The sequence below is a fragment of the Macaca thibetana genome, chromosome 17, assembly GCF_024542745.1.
Source record: "Macaca thibetana thibetana isolate TM-01 chromosome 17, ASM2454274v1, whole genome shotgun sequence".
NCBI classification, from domain to species: Eukaryota; Metazoa; Chordata; class Mammalia; order Primates; family Cercopithecidae; genus Macaca; species Macaca thibetana.
In genome coordinates, this window is record NC_065594.1 from 80381866 (window position 1) to 80397874 (window position 16009).

At 46.1% G+C, this 16009-nt stretch overlaps 1 protein-coding gene across 8 annotated transcripts in view; it reads right to left on the bottom strand.

Moving 5' to 3' along the window:
- Nucleotides 1-16009, bottom strand: part of GGACT (gamma-glutamylamine cyclotransferase) — a 57904-nt gene that overhangs the window by 31255 nt on the left and 10640 nt on the right. The window contains exon 3 of one of the 8 annotated variants that reach the window (XR_007720667.1): nucleotides 61-12502. The exons of the other annotated variants lie outside the window; for them this stretch is intronic. The gene's annotated coding sequence lies outside the window, so the exon portion shown is untranslated. Of the gene's footprint in view, nucleotides 1-60; nucleotides 12503-16009 lie in introns of those variants that run through there. 8 annotated transcript variants of the gene reach the window in all.

The window sequence follows — 16009 nt, forward strand, 5'->3', positions numbered from 1 at the left end:
CTCCAGCCTGGGCAACAGAGCAAGACTCTGTCTCAAAAAAAAAAAAAAAAAAGCACGGCCTTAAACTTGTGTGGGCTCTTGACTTCAGAGTTCAAGCTCCTAACCCCCAAAAAACAGCTCCCGTTCCCCTGCCTGGGCACCCACTGTCATGTGCTGAAAAATAAAGCAAATCAAAGCATTACTCGCCTTGAATTGCAAGCAAACTCCACATAATCTTACTTCTATAAATCAAGCCAAGCAGAGACTTCCAGAGAAACCAACCCTGCTGGTCCCTGATCTTGGACTTCTGAACCTCTAGAACTGTGAGAAAGTTCTGTCGTTCAAGCCACTTGGTCTGTGGCACTTGGTTGTGGCAACTCTAGCGAATGAATGCACTGATGGACGCTGCCCCAGGATGAATCTGCAAACATTATCCTCAATCAGAGGGGCCAGACACATGGAGCATATGTGACATGCATCCACTGACCCAGAACACCCAGCACGGGCAAAGCCACAGTGACGGGAAGGGGGATGGAGGCTGCCAGGGGCTCGGGATGGAAGAATGGGAGGGATGCTTAGTGCGGACGGAGTTTCTTTCTTTTGGGGTGAGGAAAACGTTCTGGAACTGGACAGAAGTTGTGGTCACATAACATTATATACTAAATAATCACTGAATCCTTCACTTTTAAATGGTTTTCTTTCTGTGAATTTTGTCTCAATAAAAAAACCTCTAAATTAAAAGTAAATAAATCTTTTAAAATGGTCCAAGCTGGGCATGGTGGCACATGCCTGTAGTCCTGGCTACTCGGGAGACCACGGTAGGAGGATCACTTGAGCCTAGGAGTTTGAGTTCAGCCTGAGCAACATAGTAAGACCCTGTCTTTACATTAATTAAACTAAACTTTAAGAGATGATACAGATAAAATCTACTATAAGAATATGATGTGTGGAATACCACAGTGAGGGGTTTGTTCAGCGCATCATAAGGAACGTGAAAAAGAATGGATTTTGCTTGTGGGTGACTTGGATGCAGCCCCCGACAGGGCTGGGCACTGCCCCTGCTGGGGAGGATGGTAAAAACCATGCTGGAAAGAGGGGAGAGGAGGAGGTGGGGTGCCTTCCAGGCAAGGAGCATGAGCCCAGACGTGTGCAGGGAACAGGGATTTGGACCCTCTGGGGGCCTGTGGGCTACTGCAAACCAAAAGACAGGGACTGGGTGGAGGGAAGCCTCTCCCAGTTCTTCCCTCCTCCCAGAGGGAAGCAGGCTGGGTGCCTGTGGCCACCCTCGGTTGGACCTGTGGCTGGGGCTCCCCACGCCTGCTGAGTTCCCAAAATGCATGTGAAGCTTCAACACTGATTTTCTAGGCCCCTCGCAAGAGAGTTGGATTTAGTAATTTAGGAGTTGGGGGCATTTCAAATAAAATACAGTATTTTTCAAAGGTCTCCAGGTGATTATGGTAATTACCCTTTGGAAAAATCATTGATTGTGGGAAGGTCTTTCTGATTTACAGTGACGTTCTCGAACTATTAACTTTTAGATTAAAGAGGATTCATGATGCTCTGTATACCGTAAAAACAGAGAAGGGACACTCCTTCATTTTCACAGGTTTTCCTAAAAAAGACTTACATTCAACCTTCACCTACATGGCAAGTTCAATGAACCAGAAAAGCTAATTTTCCAAGTATTAAAGACTGAAGATTTGTATAAACATATCTTTTAAAAAAAAATTATCCAAGTTATACAAAAAGCAAAACAAAATACATAAAAATGAAGATAATACAAAAAGCCTTAGAATAACTAACAGGTAGCCCTTCCAAGTTTAGTACATATTCACCTTTAAATTTCCCCATCATTCTATGTAACTACGAGACTGTTGCCTAAATAACGCGGAGGACACATTTTCTAAGAGCATTATGTTTTTACTCTCATGATTCAAGGTCGACCGAAGTAGAAATACTAAGCCACAGGAATGGCCATTTGAAAAGCGTGGAATACATTCCATTTTTTACTTTCAACACCTGGTGTCACCAGCATCATGTAGTACCCGGCTCTGAGTGCTCCATGCCCAGGGTGGCGGGTGGGGAGGGTTGGCCTGAACCCAGCAGAAGCCAGGCCTTCATGAGGGAGGGAAGCCCGAGGCCCAGGTCACCCTTCCAGAAGCAGCATTTTAACCACACTCCAGACTGCGGTTATTCCCAAGGAACATACAGGTTTAAAGGGTGGTTGTGATGTTTGTTTTTAACTTCAAGCACAATGATGCAAGGAAAAGCCTGTTGTGATGCAGACCCGGAATGCTCTCTCTGTAGTATTTCACAGGGGATGGCTGCCTTCCCCTTCCCAATCTTTGACCTTCTTCCCACTGCGTATGTGGCTCTGCCCCCAGAATTCACAGCTCATCTTGTTTAGATTGGCTTGGTGAAATCAAAAATCAAAAATCTCAGGGAAAACTTCATTCTTTAAAATAATTTTTGCTCAGATCAGACTTCAAAAAACTGGGAGATTTCAAAAGGAAAGACACAATCCTTTAACCATCATGCTGAAAGATCAGAGTGTCACCTCTCAAAAGGGATGAATTGGTATTTTAAAGCCTGGTCCAGTCAACCTACCTGACAACGTAAACAGCTTTCATTTGCACATTTGACATCTGACAGTCAAGGCAAAGTAGTGCTTATGAGACAACTAAAAAAATAACAGCCCTGATATTTCACAACTTTAAAACGTGATGCTGGTGACACCAGGTGTTTGAAACGAGGTCGCTGCCTTGTAGCTTTCACAGCAAAGAGTTCCTGCAAAAGCCTCTCTGCAGAAGCTGGTTTCTAACCACTCAGGTTAACCCCCCTTCCCTTCCCAACTGCTTGAGCAGTGTTTTACACTGATGAGGATGCCCCTTTCTTCTTCCCCACGCAGTTCTATCCTGTGTGATCCTCTCCCAAATCGTTTCACTGCTGCTCCCCCTCAAAGCTGGAGTGGTATCTCCAAGATGCATGCCCGGTCGTGCCCCTGCCTGTCCAGCTGTGGGGACTTCTGTGTGGCAAGCAGACTCTCACATGGCACCCACCAAGCCTGTGCCTGGCATCCCTGTCCCTGTGTGACTCCTGCCCCGCTGAGCATGGGTTTAGTGATTAACTGCCAACAAACACAATCCAGAGGAAGTGATGGGATTCAGTTATAAAAAGACTGCGGCTTCTGTCCTGGGGGCTCTCCTTTGCTCTCAGATCCCCCACTGTGAAGGAAGCAGCTGCCATGCTATGAGCATCTCCATGGAGATGCCACGTAGAGAAGAAGCGAGGTCTCCACCAACAGCCAGAAAGGACCAAGGCATGCCAGCTGTCAGGTAAGTGAGCTCGGGGCCTCCCCAAGTCAAGCCTGGAGAAGGCCACAGTGCAGCCAGCACCTGAGTGCAGCCTGTGACAGACCCAAGTCAGAATCACACAGCTAAGCCACTATTAGATCCTGAGCCACAGAAACTGTGGGATCATTTTTGTTGTTTTCAGTCACTAATTTTGGGGGTGATTTGTTCCTCAGCAGTGGATAATTCCAGAGAGCCAATCCAAATGTCTTCACCTGCTCACAAAGGCCAGTTGCCGCTCAGCCACGCCTCACACTGCCTGTGGTACTTTGTTTTCTAGGTTGCTACTGCCTTTCAGGCCCCTCACTCTTCATTCCTCAGCACTCTGCCTGGCAAAATCCTCCTTGTGCTTCCAGGTTACTTCAAACACCATCATCCTGGTAGCATGCCTCTGACCCTAAGCCCTAGAGGCAGAGCTGACCCTGGGACACCGCAGCCCTTTGCCCCTGGCCTTGCGGCTGCTGAGGTCTCCTTTGCCAGATCGCTGCCGGCCCGGGCACCAGCAACTCATGCTCCTCGGCTCTCAGCCCTGGTACCTGGGTGTGGTGGGTATTTAAGAAGTGTCTGCTCAGAGAGTAAACCACTGGTTAGTTGCCAACCTGATGACCTTCATCCCTGAACATGGGCATGTCTGTTTCCCACAAGGACAGCTGATCTCACCACACTACATGTGTGACAACAGGGCATCAGCATTTGTGACTAGGTTTACTACCTTCTCGCAGACCGTTTGAACTTTTTAAACTGTCCTGATAATGTACTTTACAGCAAAAGGGCTCAGTGCACAATCCGAATTGTATGTAGCTATGTCCTTTAGCCTCCTTCCATCCAAGAAATAATTCCTGCCCGTCTTTGGCATTCACGATCTTTTAAAGATTGCAGGCCATTGATTTGGTTGAATGTCCCTCAGTTTGGTTTTGTTGATGCTGTCTCCTGATTAGATTTAGATGGTGTAGCCGGAGCAGGAATCTTTCAGAAATGATGCTATGTTCTTCTCACTGCCTATCAGACACCTCACGATTTCAACTTGCTCCATTATTGATGACATTCACTCCAATCACCTAAGGTGGTGACTGCCAGGCTTCTCCACAGAGAAGTTACTCTTTTGCCCTTTATAGTTGGTAAGTATTTCATGAAGAGGGATTTTGAAACCACGCAACATCTCATTCACCATCAGACCTGCCACTTGTTCATTATTTGTATCTGTATGGACTTATGGTTTCCTATTATATCCAATGCTATCATTATTTCTTTTGATGCTTACATTGTCCCCTTTTGGACAGATGGGGTGAATTCCAGCAAGCTTCTCTGTCCCCTTGGTCTATCTTCCTCATTCTTCCGTTGCTTTCTGGTTCAAGACGTTCCAGGCTCATCTTAGACTTTCCCTGTCCCAGCCCTGGCATCAGCCCTCTCTCCAAGGAGCTCTTGTTCTCTTGTAGAAAATGGTATTTAGATGCCAAGATCGGGGTGCGGGGTGTGCTGTCATTGGGCTGCATCTGTCTGCAACCCCCCCGCCAGCAGAATATATGCCTATATCCACATACAAACATACACACATGCACACTTACATTCACTTCTTTACACCTTTACATCTATGTTCACTTCTGTATCTGTCTACACTTACTGAAAATCATGAATTCACACAAACACAACCCAAAGCATATCACAGGATTTATTCCAGTTTTCTGCATTTCTGTATTTATAACTCTCTTCTTTGACACTGGGAAACCTGGCTCCCACTAGCCTGAATGCAATTACATATCTGACTGATCCCTTTATGTGTTAACTAATTTCTAATCTCAGGTACTACCATCTCCCCTCACAAGAGAAAAAGGCTAGTGGAGCTCTAGCATAATGTCACATTCAAAGGTGGTGGCATGAGGCAGGGCAGGTGGAGAATCCCAGGGCCTTACTTCCAACTGAATCAGGTTCCTTTTTAAAACCTCCCTGGAAGCCTCACGCATTTCTGCTTACCTCTCATTCACCATAATTAGGCACATGGGTCACTGAATAAAACAGTACCAGTAATTAAGAAAGAAGAAAATGGATATTTGGTTGCAATCAGCAATTTCTACCAATCCCACTTTTTACATTTATTGGCCAACATCCTGCTGTCAGGGTTTACTGAAGACCTTGTATTAGTCTGTTCTCATGGTGCTAACAAAGACATACCCAAGACTGAGTAATTTATAAAAGAAAGGTTCAACTGACTCACGTTCAGCATAGCTGATGAGGCCTCAGGACACTTACAATCATGGCAGAAGGGGAAGCAAACATGTCCTTCTTCACAAGGCAGTGGCATCAAGGAGAAGAATGAGTGCCCAGTGAAGGGGCAAGCCCCTTATAAAACCATCAGATTTCGTGAGAGCTCACTATCATGAGAACAGGATGGGGAAACCGTCCCCCATGATTCAATTATCTCCACCAGGTGCCTTCCTTGACACATTAGGATTATGGGAACTACAATTCAAGATGAGATGTGTGTGGGGACACAACCAAACCATATCATCCCACCCTTGGCCCCTCCCAAATCTTGTCTTCACAATTCAAAACACAATCATGCCCTCCCAACAGTTCCTCGGTCTTAACTCATTCCAGCTTTAACTCAAAAGTGAAGTCCAAAGTCGTCATCTGACACAAAGCAAGTCCCCTCTGCCCATGAGCCCACAAAATAAAAATCAAGTTAGTTGCTTCTTACATACAATGAAGGTACAGCCATTGGATAAATAAACCCATTCTGAAAGGGAGAAATTGGCCAAAACAAAGGGGCTACAGACCCCATTCAAGTCTGAAATCCAATAGGGCAATCATTAAATCTTAAAGTTCCAAAATGATCTCCTTTGACTCCATGTCTCACATCCAGGGCATGCTGATGCAAGAGGTGGGCTCTCATGGCCTTGGGCAGCTCCGCCCCTGTGCCTTGCAGGGTACAGCCTCCCTCCCAGCTGCCTTCACAGACTGGCATTGAGTGTCTGCTGCTTTTCCAGGTGCACAGTGCAAGCCATTGCTGGTTCCACCATTCTGGAGTCTGAAGGACTCTCTTGCCACAGCTCTACTAGGCAGTGCCCCAGTGGGGACTCCGTGTGGGGGCTCCAACCCCAAATTTCCCTTCTGCACTGCTCTAGCAGAGGTTCTCTATGAGGGCTCTGCCCCTGCAGCAAAGTTCTGCCTGGACATCCAGGTGCCTCCATACATCCTCTGAAATCTAGGCAGAGGTTCCCAAACCTCAATTCTTGACCACTATGTACTCACAGGCCCAACACCACATGTAAGCTGCCAAAGCTTGGGGCTTGTACTCTCTGAGGCAATGGACTGCCCTTTATGTTGGCCCCTTTAGCCACAGCTGGAGTTGAAGCAACTAGGAGGCAGGGCACCATGTCCCGAGGCTGCACAGCGCAGGTGGGCCCTGGGCCCAGCCCACAAAAGCATTTTTCCCGCCTAGGCCTTCAGGCCTGTGGTGGGAGGGGCTGCTGAGAATGTCTCTGATATGCTCTGGAGACATTTTCCCTACTGTCTTGGTGATTAACATTTGGCTCTTTGTTACTTATGCAAATTTCTGCAGTGGGCTTGAATTTCTCCCCAGAAAATAGGTTTTTCTTTTCTATCACATTGTCAGGCTGCATATTTTCCAAACTCTTATGGTCTGCTTCCTCTGGAATGCTTTGCCACGTAGAAACTTCTACCACCAGATACCCTAAATCACCTCTCTCAAGTTCAAAGTTCCACAGATCTCTAGGGCAGAGGCAAAATGCCACTAGTCTCTTTCTAAAGTATAACAAGAGTCACTTTTGCTCCAGTTCCCAACAAGTTCCTCATTTCCATCTGAGACCACCTCAGCCTGGACTTTATTGTCCATGTTGCTGTCAGTATTTTGGACAAAGTCACTGAACAAGTCTCTAGGAAGTTCCACACTTTCGCACATCCTTCCCGTCTTCTGAGCCCTCCAAGTCTCTAGGAAGTTCCAAACTTTCCCACATTTTCCTGTCTTCTTCTGAGCCCTCCAAATTGCTCCAACCTCTGCCTGTACCCAGTTCCAAAGTTGTTTCCACATTTTTGGGTATCCTTATAGTAGCACCCCACTCTCTGTGGTACAAATTTACTGTATTAGTCCATTCTCATAATGCTAATAAAGACATACCTGAGACTAGGTAATTTATAAAAGAAAGAGGTTTAATTGACTTATATTCAGCATGGCTGAGAAGGCCTCAGGAAACTTATAATCATGGTGGAACGGGAAGCAAGCATGTCCTTCTTCACATGATGACATCAAGGAAAATGAGTGCCCAGTGAAGGGGGAAGCCCCTTATAAAACCAGCAGATCTCATGAGAACTCACTCACTATCACAAGAACAGGATGGGGGGAACTGCTGCCATGATTCAGTTATCTCCACCTGCCCTCCCACGACACGTGGGGATTATGGGAACTACAATTCAAGATGAGATTTGGGTGGGGACACAGCCAAATTATATCAGACCTCAAATTAATCTCTGGAACAGTCTGGGTCCTTACCCATCCTCTAAGTTTAAAAAATCCCAAGCAATGTCCCCTTCCACCATGATTATAAGTTTCCTGAAGCCTCCTCATCCATGCTGAACATGAGTCAATTAAATCTCTTTCCTTTATAAATTACCCAGTCTCAGGTATGTCTTTATTAGCAATATGAGAATAGACTAAAATACAGTAAATTTTTACTGCAGAGAGTGGGGTGCTGCTATAAGGTTACCCAAAAATGTGGAATCTTAGGCTTAAATGCCTGCTCAGATGATGTATCACAACTTATTTGTTCATCTAGTAATTCCATATGTGAGAAAATGTTGCAATTGGCCTCCCTGCGAGATTGCTGAGTCTCCAAGAAAACGACCCCCTATGAGGACAGTTTATAGCCCTTGAGCTGTGTGAAAACACGGTGCCAGAACAGATCAAAGCTCCAGCCCAAAACACCATAGCATTAAAGAGATGGGGATGAAGAGAGCAGTGACAACAGTCCTAGCTCTCTGCCAATCCAAAGGAAAGAAGGGAAAAAAGGGAAGATAACAGTGTCAAGGAGGGTAACCTCAGATACATGGGAACTAGCACGTGAGAAGCACTCTTTTGTAAGTAGGGAGATTTATTTTGCAAAATCCCCCAGCAGGCAAGACTTGGCAATACATTTCAGATGAACTCATCCAAAATCATGCCGTGTCTTTGCAAGGAAAATTGAAAAGACCATATTTAATGCAAAGATATTACAGTTTTTCTAGTGACAATATAGAAGTGCCATTCTTTGATATCACTCTAATATCCTTCAGAACACAGATGTATATGCTGTGCAGCAGAAGAAAGTGTGGTGTGGGCAGAGAACACATTTTCTTTTTTTAATTTTAATTTTTGTAGAGACGGGGTCTCATTTGGCCAGGCTGGTTTCAAGCTTCTAGCCTCAAGCGATCCTGCCACTTCAGCCTCCCAAAGTGCTAGGATTATAGGCATGAGCCACCACACCCAGCCCAGGGGACACACTTTAGAACTAGATGTACTTCATTTCAAAGTCAGGTAAAACCCTGCCATCTTTTAGCTGTGTGACCTTGTTCAGGGTGTTTCATCTCTCTGAACCTCAGTTCCAACTCCCAACAAATCAGAATAATAATGCCCACCTCAAACACTGAGGTATGGAGATAATGTATGTATATACACATTCTGGCACACACATGATTTCAATAACTCTTAGTCCCTCTGAGTGAAGGATAAATCACAGAATTATAAAGACTAAATAGAATATATCACATATATAATAATGCCTGGTATATATCTTGTATCCAATAAATGTTATCCTTTTTTAACTCACTCAAACATACAAAAAGCCATATACTAGTTATCTGGTATGGTTGACTGGTGTTCTTTATTATGAAATTTAACCTTTTATGTGCAGGAAAAACCTGTATAAGCCCTTCTCTGCATTAGTCAGCACAGTACACTAAAAATGACATAGCACATGCACGCTCCCAGCATCAGTATTCACAACAGCCAAGGGGTGGACGCAAGCCAAGTGTCCACTGACAGAGGAAGGGATAAAGAAAATGTGGCATATACACACAATGGAATATTACAGAGCCTTGAAAAGGCTAAAAGGAAATTCTGACCCATCCTACAACATGGATGAGCCTTGAGAACATTATGCAAAGCAAAATAAGCCAGTCCACAAAAAGACAAATACTTTAAGAGTCTACTTTTATGACATACCTAGAGTAGTCAAATTCATAAAGATAGGCAACAGAATGGTGATTACCAGGAGATGGGGGACGGGGAAAATGGGGAGTTGTTTAATGGATATAGAATTTCAGTTGTGCAAGATGAAAATGTTCTGGAGGTTGGTTGCATAACAATGTGAATATACTTAATACTACTGAACTGTATACTTAAAAATGGTTAAGATGGTAAAATGTATGTGTTAATGTTTAAAACAGTTATTTACTTTTGTAGGCAGGGTCTTGCTATGTTGCCCAGGCTGGAGTGCAGTGGCTATTAACAGGTGTGATCATAGTGCACTGTGGCCTCAAACTCCTTGCTTCAAGGGATCCTCCTGCCTCAGCCTCCTGAGTAGCTGGGACTACAGGCATGCACCACCACACCAGGATAAAAAAACGTTTTTGTTTTTTTTTTTGAGACGGAGTCTCGCTCTGGCGCCCAGGCTGGAGTGCAGTGGCCGGATCTCGGCTCACTGCAAGCTCCGTCTCCCGGGTTTTACGCCATTCTCCTGCCTCAGCCTCCCGAGTAGCTGGGACTACAGGCGCCCGCCACCTCCTTCTGGCTAATTTTTTGTATTTTTTAGTAGAGATGGGGTTTCACTGTGTTCGCCAGGATGGTCTCGATCTTCTGACCTCATGATCCGCCCGTCTCGGAAAAAAACGTTTTTTAGATGATATAAGCTTTTCATAAGAACGCAGAGTCCTCATAATGATTAATGATGAACTGTGCTGCAGGTAGGTTTATGCATTTTGCTGCCCAGAGCTGAATCTGTATCCAGCTTCAGGGTGTACCCTAGAACTTGCTTTCCTGAATAAATATCTGGGGTTTCTTAGGATACAGCTGCTGAAGGAAAAAACTGAACTTGACATCTCTTGCTATACAATGGCATCTTTTATTAATACCCTTGGAGAAGAACAGGGTATTAATGCTGGAAAAAGTTTAGAAAGTACATTTTAAAGTTGAAGAACATGAAATCTACACTTCAATCAAACTAAATGATTTTTCTAAGACCATATAGGTAGCAATCACAAGAAGAGTGGGAGAGAAGCGGCATCTCCCAGTTTCCTCTACAATCCTCTTGACACCCACAGTCCACTGGACTTCTTAGCTCTCCACAAGTCCTTACTTTTGAACTTCACTGTTTACTACACTGCCACCAGGGGGCAGCAGGTGTATTAGTCTGGTATTCTAAACACCCTGGACTAAAGGCCCAATACTCTTCCATTACCCCTTCCCCCATCCCATGAAATGTATGTGCATATACGTGACTTCATTGAAACAATCTCAGTAAGCCAGAAGTTTGAAAGAGACCCATACATAACTTTTTAAACAAAACAAAGACTTGAGTCCAATGGACATAACATCCCTACTAATCCTTTACTATTTCTGATTTATTCCAATCCCAACAGATGTAATGGTCAATTAATACGTTAGGTTTTTTATTTGTTTGTTTTGAGAGATGGGGTCTCATTATGTTTCCCAGGCTGGTCTCAAACTCCTGGGCTCAAGCAATCCACACGCCTCAGCCTCCTAAAATGCTAGGATTACAGGTGAGGGCCACTGCACTTGGCCTAATACGTTAGTTTTAAACCAAAAACGACTCGACCACAGGATCAACAAGCAAAAAACAAATAAACCCATTAAAAATGGGCAAAGGACATGAACAGACACTTCTGAAAAGAAGACATACAAGTGGCCAACAAACATACCAAAAAAAGCTCATCTTCACTAGTCAGAGAAATGAAAATCAAAACCACAGAGATACCATCTCACACCTGTCAGGATGGCATTATCAAAAAGTCAAGAAAAAAAAAGATGCTGGCAAGACTGTGGAGAAAAGGGAATGATTATACACTGTTTGTGGAAATGTCAATTAGTTCAGCTACTGTGGAAAGCAGTTTGGAGTTTTCAGAGAACTGAAAACAGAGCTACCTATCTATCCCATTACTGGGTATATATCCAAAGGAAAACAGATCATTCTACCAAAAAGACACATGCACTCATATGTTCATTGCTGTACTATTCACAACAGCAAAGAGATGGAATCAACACAGGTGCCCATCAGCAGTGGATTGGACAAGGAAATGTGGCACATACACTCCATGGAACACTACACAGCCATAAAAAAGAAAGAAATCATGTCCTTCGCAGCATCATGGATGCAGCTGGAGGCCATAAGCTTAACAGAATTAACAAGGGAAGAGGAAACCTGGCCGGGCGTGGTGGCTCATGCCTGTAATCCCAGCACTTTTTGGGAGGCTGAGGCGGGTGGAATTATTTGAGGTAAGGAGTTTGAGACCAGCCTGGCCGACATGGTGAAACCCCGTCTCTGCTAAAAATACAAAAATTAGCTGGGCGTGGTGGTATGCACCTGTAGTCCTAGCTACTCAGGAGGCTGAGGCAGGAGAATCGATTGAACCTGGGAGGCAGAGGTTGCAGTGAGCTGAGATCACACCACTGCACTCCAGTGTGGGCAACAGAGCAAGACCCCATCTCAAAAAAGAAAGAAAACCAAATACCGCATTTTCACTTACAAGTGGGAGCTAAATGCTAAGCACACATGGACATAAACCTGGGAGCAAGAGCCACTGAAGATACTAGATCGGAGAAGGAAGGGAGGCAGGGGTTGAAAACGACCCACTGAGTACTATGCTCACTACCTGGGTAAAATATGCTCTGTAGAAAACCTGCACAGGTACCTCCTGTATCTAAAAAAAAGCTGAAATAATAAAAAGAAATTACAGAACTGCTTCCTCCAGAATATCATATAATACATAAATCACACTTGTGTGTAAAAAAAAAAAAGAGGAAGAAATCTATCCCATTTCTTTAACACTTGAAACCAAATCTTCCCTGCAGTTGGCCTCTGAGGCTTCAGCCACAGCAACCTCAAGAGCCCATCTGACGTCTGTCCTCAGTCTCCTTTGTCAGCTGTTCTTCATTTGTGAAGTTCCTATATTAGAAAGGAAGGTCTGTCAATAGGTCGAACCCTCCAGCAACTTTTCAGAGGAAAAACAGGGAGATTCAAGTGACAAAATAAAACCTATATGCTACCGTTCTTCCAAGTAGATGATAGGCATCTCCATTCTGTGTTTCTTAAATACTACCACCAGCTGAGAGCCTAAACCATAGCAGTTAACAGGTGAGGCTTGAATTTACAAAAGCAGTGATGGGACTGCTCTGTATACCGTTGGTGATGGTCAGTACAAGAATCCACACATTTTAAATCTATTCACATTGTGCAAACAAGTTGGTTTTACTGTATATAAACTTAATAATAATGAATGAAAGCATGAGAGCATGCAACTACTCTAAAATAGTTAAAAATGAAAGGTAAAAGAATAAGAACACTCTGAATCAAATTAATGCCTGGCATACAAAATTATTTTTAAAAGAGACAAGAGATACATAAACCAAATACAATAGATGGGATTTTAAAATTCTGACTTGAAGCCAGGCACGGTGGCTTACGCCTGTAATCCCAGCACTTTGGGAGGCCGAGCCAGGCAGATCACCTGAGGTCAGGGGTCGAGACCAGCCTCAACACGGAGAAACCCCGCCTCTACTAAAAATACAAAATCAGCTGGGCATGGTGGTGCATGCCTGTAATCCCAGCTACTCAGGAGGCTGAGGCAGGAGAATCACTTAAACCTGGGAGGCAGAGGTTGCAGTGAGACGAGATCGTGCCATTGCACTCCAGCCTGGGCAACAAGAGTGAGACTCCGTTTCAACAACAACAACAACAACAACAACAAAAATTCTGACTTGAATAAACCAACTGCACAGACTTTGCTTTGTAAAAATAGGCCGGGCACAGTGGCTCACACCTGTAATCCCAGCAGTTTGGGAGGCCGAGGCGGGCAGATCACTTGAGGTCAGCAGTTCAAGACCAGCCTGGCCAACATGGTGAAACCCCGTCTCTACTAAAAATACAAAAATTAGCCAGGCCTGTGGTGGGTGCCTGTAATCCCAGCTACTTGGGAGGCGAAGGCAGGAGAATCGCTTGAACCCAAGAGACGGAGGTTGCAGTGAGCCAAGATTATTGCACCCTAGCCTGGGCGACAAGGGTGACTCCATCTCAAAAAAAAAAAAAAAAAAAGGAAATTGGGATACAATATTAAAAGATATTAAGTATTTTTTTCACTGTTGGACAGAATTATATTTATATAAAAAACCCTCAAAATTCATACTAAAATATTTGGGAGTGAAACGACATGATTTCTGGCATTTGCTTCAAAATTCTCTAGAAACAAGCAAATAAAACTCCAAAACACAAAGAGAGGAGGGCACGTAGAACAAGCATGGCAAAGCCAGTATGGTGCAGTGATCTCTGATCCCGGGTGGGTGGCACATGAGGGTTACTACACTCTACTGTAGAGTATGTCTGGAAATGTTCACAGTAAAATGCTGGAAAGGGGAAAACAAAAAAAGAGGAAGTGGAGAAGGAACGGAGGGAAGGCCATAGGGAGGGAAGAAGGGGAGAAGGAAAGGAGGGAAGGCCGTAGGGAGGGATGAAGGGGAGAAGGAAAGGAGGGAGGGCCGTAGGGAGGAATGAATGTGAGAAGGAAAGGAAGGAGGGCTGTAGGGAAGGATGAAGGGGAGAAGGAAAGGAAGGAGGGCTGTAGGGAAGGATGAAGGGGAGAAGGAAAGGAAGGAGGGCTGTAGGGAAGGATGAAGGGGAGAAGGAAAGGAGGGAGGGCCATAGGGAGGGAAGAAGGGGAGAAGGAAAGGAGGGCAGGCCGTAGGGAAGGATGAAGGGGAGAAGGAAAGGAGGGCAGGCCGTAGGGAAGGATGAAGGGGAGAAGGAAAGGAGGGAAGGCCATAGGGAGGGAAGAAGGGGAGAAGGAAAGGAGGGAAGGCCGTAGGGAGGAATGAATGTGAGAAGGAAAGGAGGGAGGGCCACAGGGAGGGATGAAGGGGAGGGGAGAAGGAAAGGAGGGAGGGCCGTAGGGAAGGATGAAGGGGAGAAGGAAAGGAGGGCAGGCCGTAGGGAAGGATGAAGGGGAGAAGGAAAGGAGGGCAGGCCGTAGGGAAGGATGAAGGGGAGAAGGAAAGGAGGGCAGGCCGTAGGGAAGGATGAAGGGGAGAAGGAAAGGAGGGAAGGCCATAGGGAGGGAAGAAGGGGAGAAGGAAAGGAGGGAAGGCCGTAGGGAGGAATGAATGTGAGAAGGAAAGGAGGGAGGGCCACAGGGAGGGATGAAGGGGAGAAGGAAAGGAGGGAGGGCCGTAGGGAAGGATGAAGGGGAGAAGGAAAGGAGGGAGGGCCGTAGGGAAGGATGAAGGGGAGAAGGAAAGGAGGGCAGGCCGTAGGGAAGGATGAAGGGGAGAAGGAAAGGAGGGCAGGCCGTAGGGAAGGATGAAGGGGAGAAGGAAAGGAGGGAGGGCCATAGGGAAGGATGAAGGGGAGAAGGAAAGGAGGGAGGGCCATAGGGAAGGATGAAGGGGAGAAGGAAAGGAAGGAGGGCCGTAGGGAGGGATGAAGGGGAGAAGGAAAGGAGGGAGGGCCGCAGGGAGGGAAGAAGGGGAGAAGGAGGGAGGGCCACAGGGAGGGAAGAAGGGGAGAAGGAGGGAGGGCCACAGGGAGGGATGAAGGGGAGAAGGAAAGGAGGGAGGGCCGCAGGGAGGGAAGAAGGGGAGAAGGAGGGAGGGCCACAGGGAGGGATGAAGGGGAGAAGGAAAGGAGGGAAGGCCGTAGGGAGGAATGAATGTGAGAAGGAAAGGAAGGAGGGCTGTAGGGAAGGATGAAGGGGAGAAGGAAAGGAGGGAAGGCTGTAGGGAGGGATGAAGGGGAGAAGGAAAGGAGGGAAGGTCATAGGGAAGGATGAAGGGGAGAAGGAAAGGAGGGAGGGCCATAGGGAGGGATGAAGGGGAGAAGGAAAGGAGGGAGGGCCGCAGGGAGGGAAGAAGGGGAGAAGGAAAGGAGGGAGGGCCGCAGGGAGGGATGAAGGGGAGAAGGAAAGGAGGGAGGGCCGTAGGGAGGGATGAAGGGGAGAAGGAAAGGAGGGAGGGCCGTAGGGAGGGATGAAGGGGAGAAGGAAAGGAGGGAGGGCCGTAGGGAGGGATGAAGGGGAGAAGGAAAGGAGGGAGGGCCGTAGGGAGGGATGAAGGGGAGAAGGAAAGGAGGGAGGGCCGTAGGGAGGGATGAAGGGGAGAAGGAAAGGAGGGAGGGCCATAGGGAGGGATGAAGGGGAGAAGGAAAGGAGGGAGGGCAGCAGGGACGGAAGAAGGGTTCATCAACTGGGATGTGTCTCTATCACTGCAGGAACCAAGTTCAAGGCCAATTTGTACCTAATTGTTATGAACAAAGGGTGGGAATGACATTTTCACTTGCCTTTCTTCACCAGGGGTTCGTTATTTACTCAGGCACAACTAAAATATCAGAAGGGAAAGATAGGAAAGGGAAATGGATGTTTTCTGAGAGCCCTGACCACAAAGTTGACTCTGAAAGCCATTCATTTGA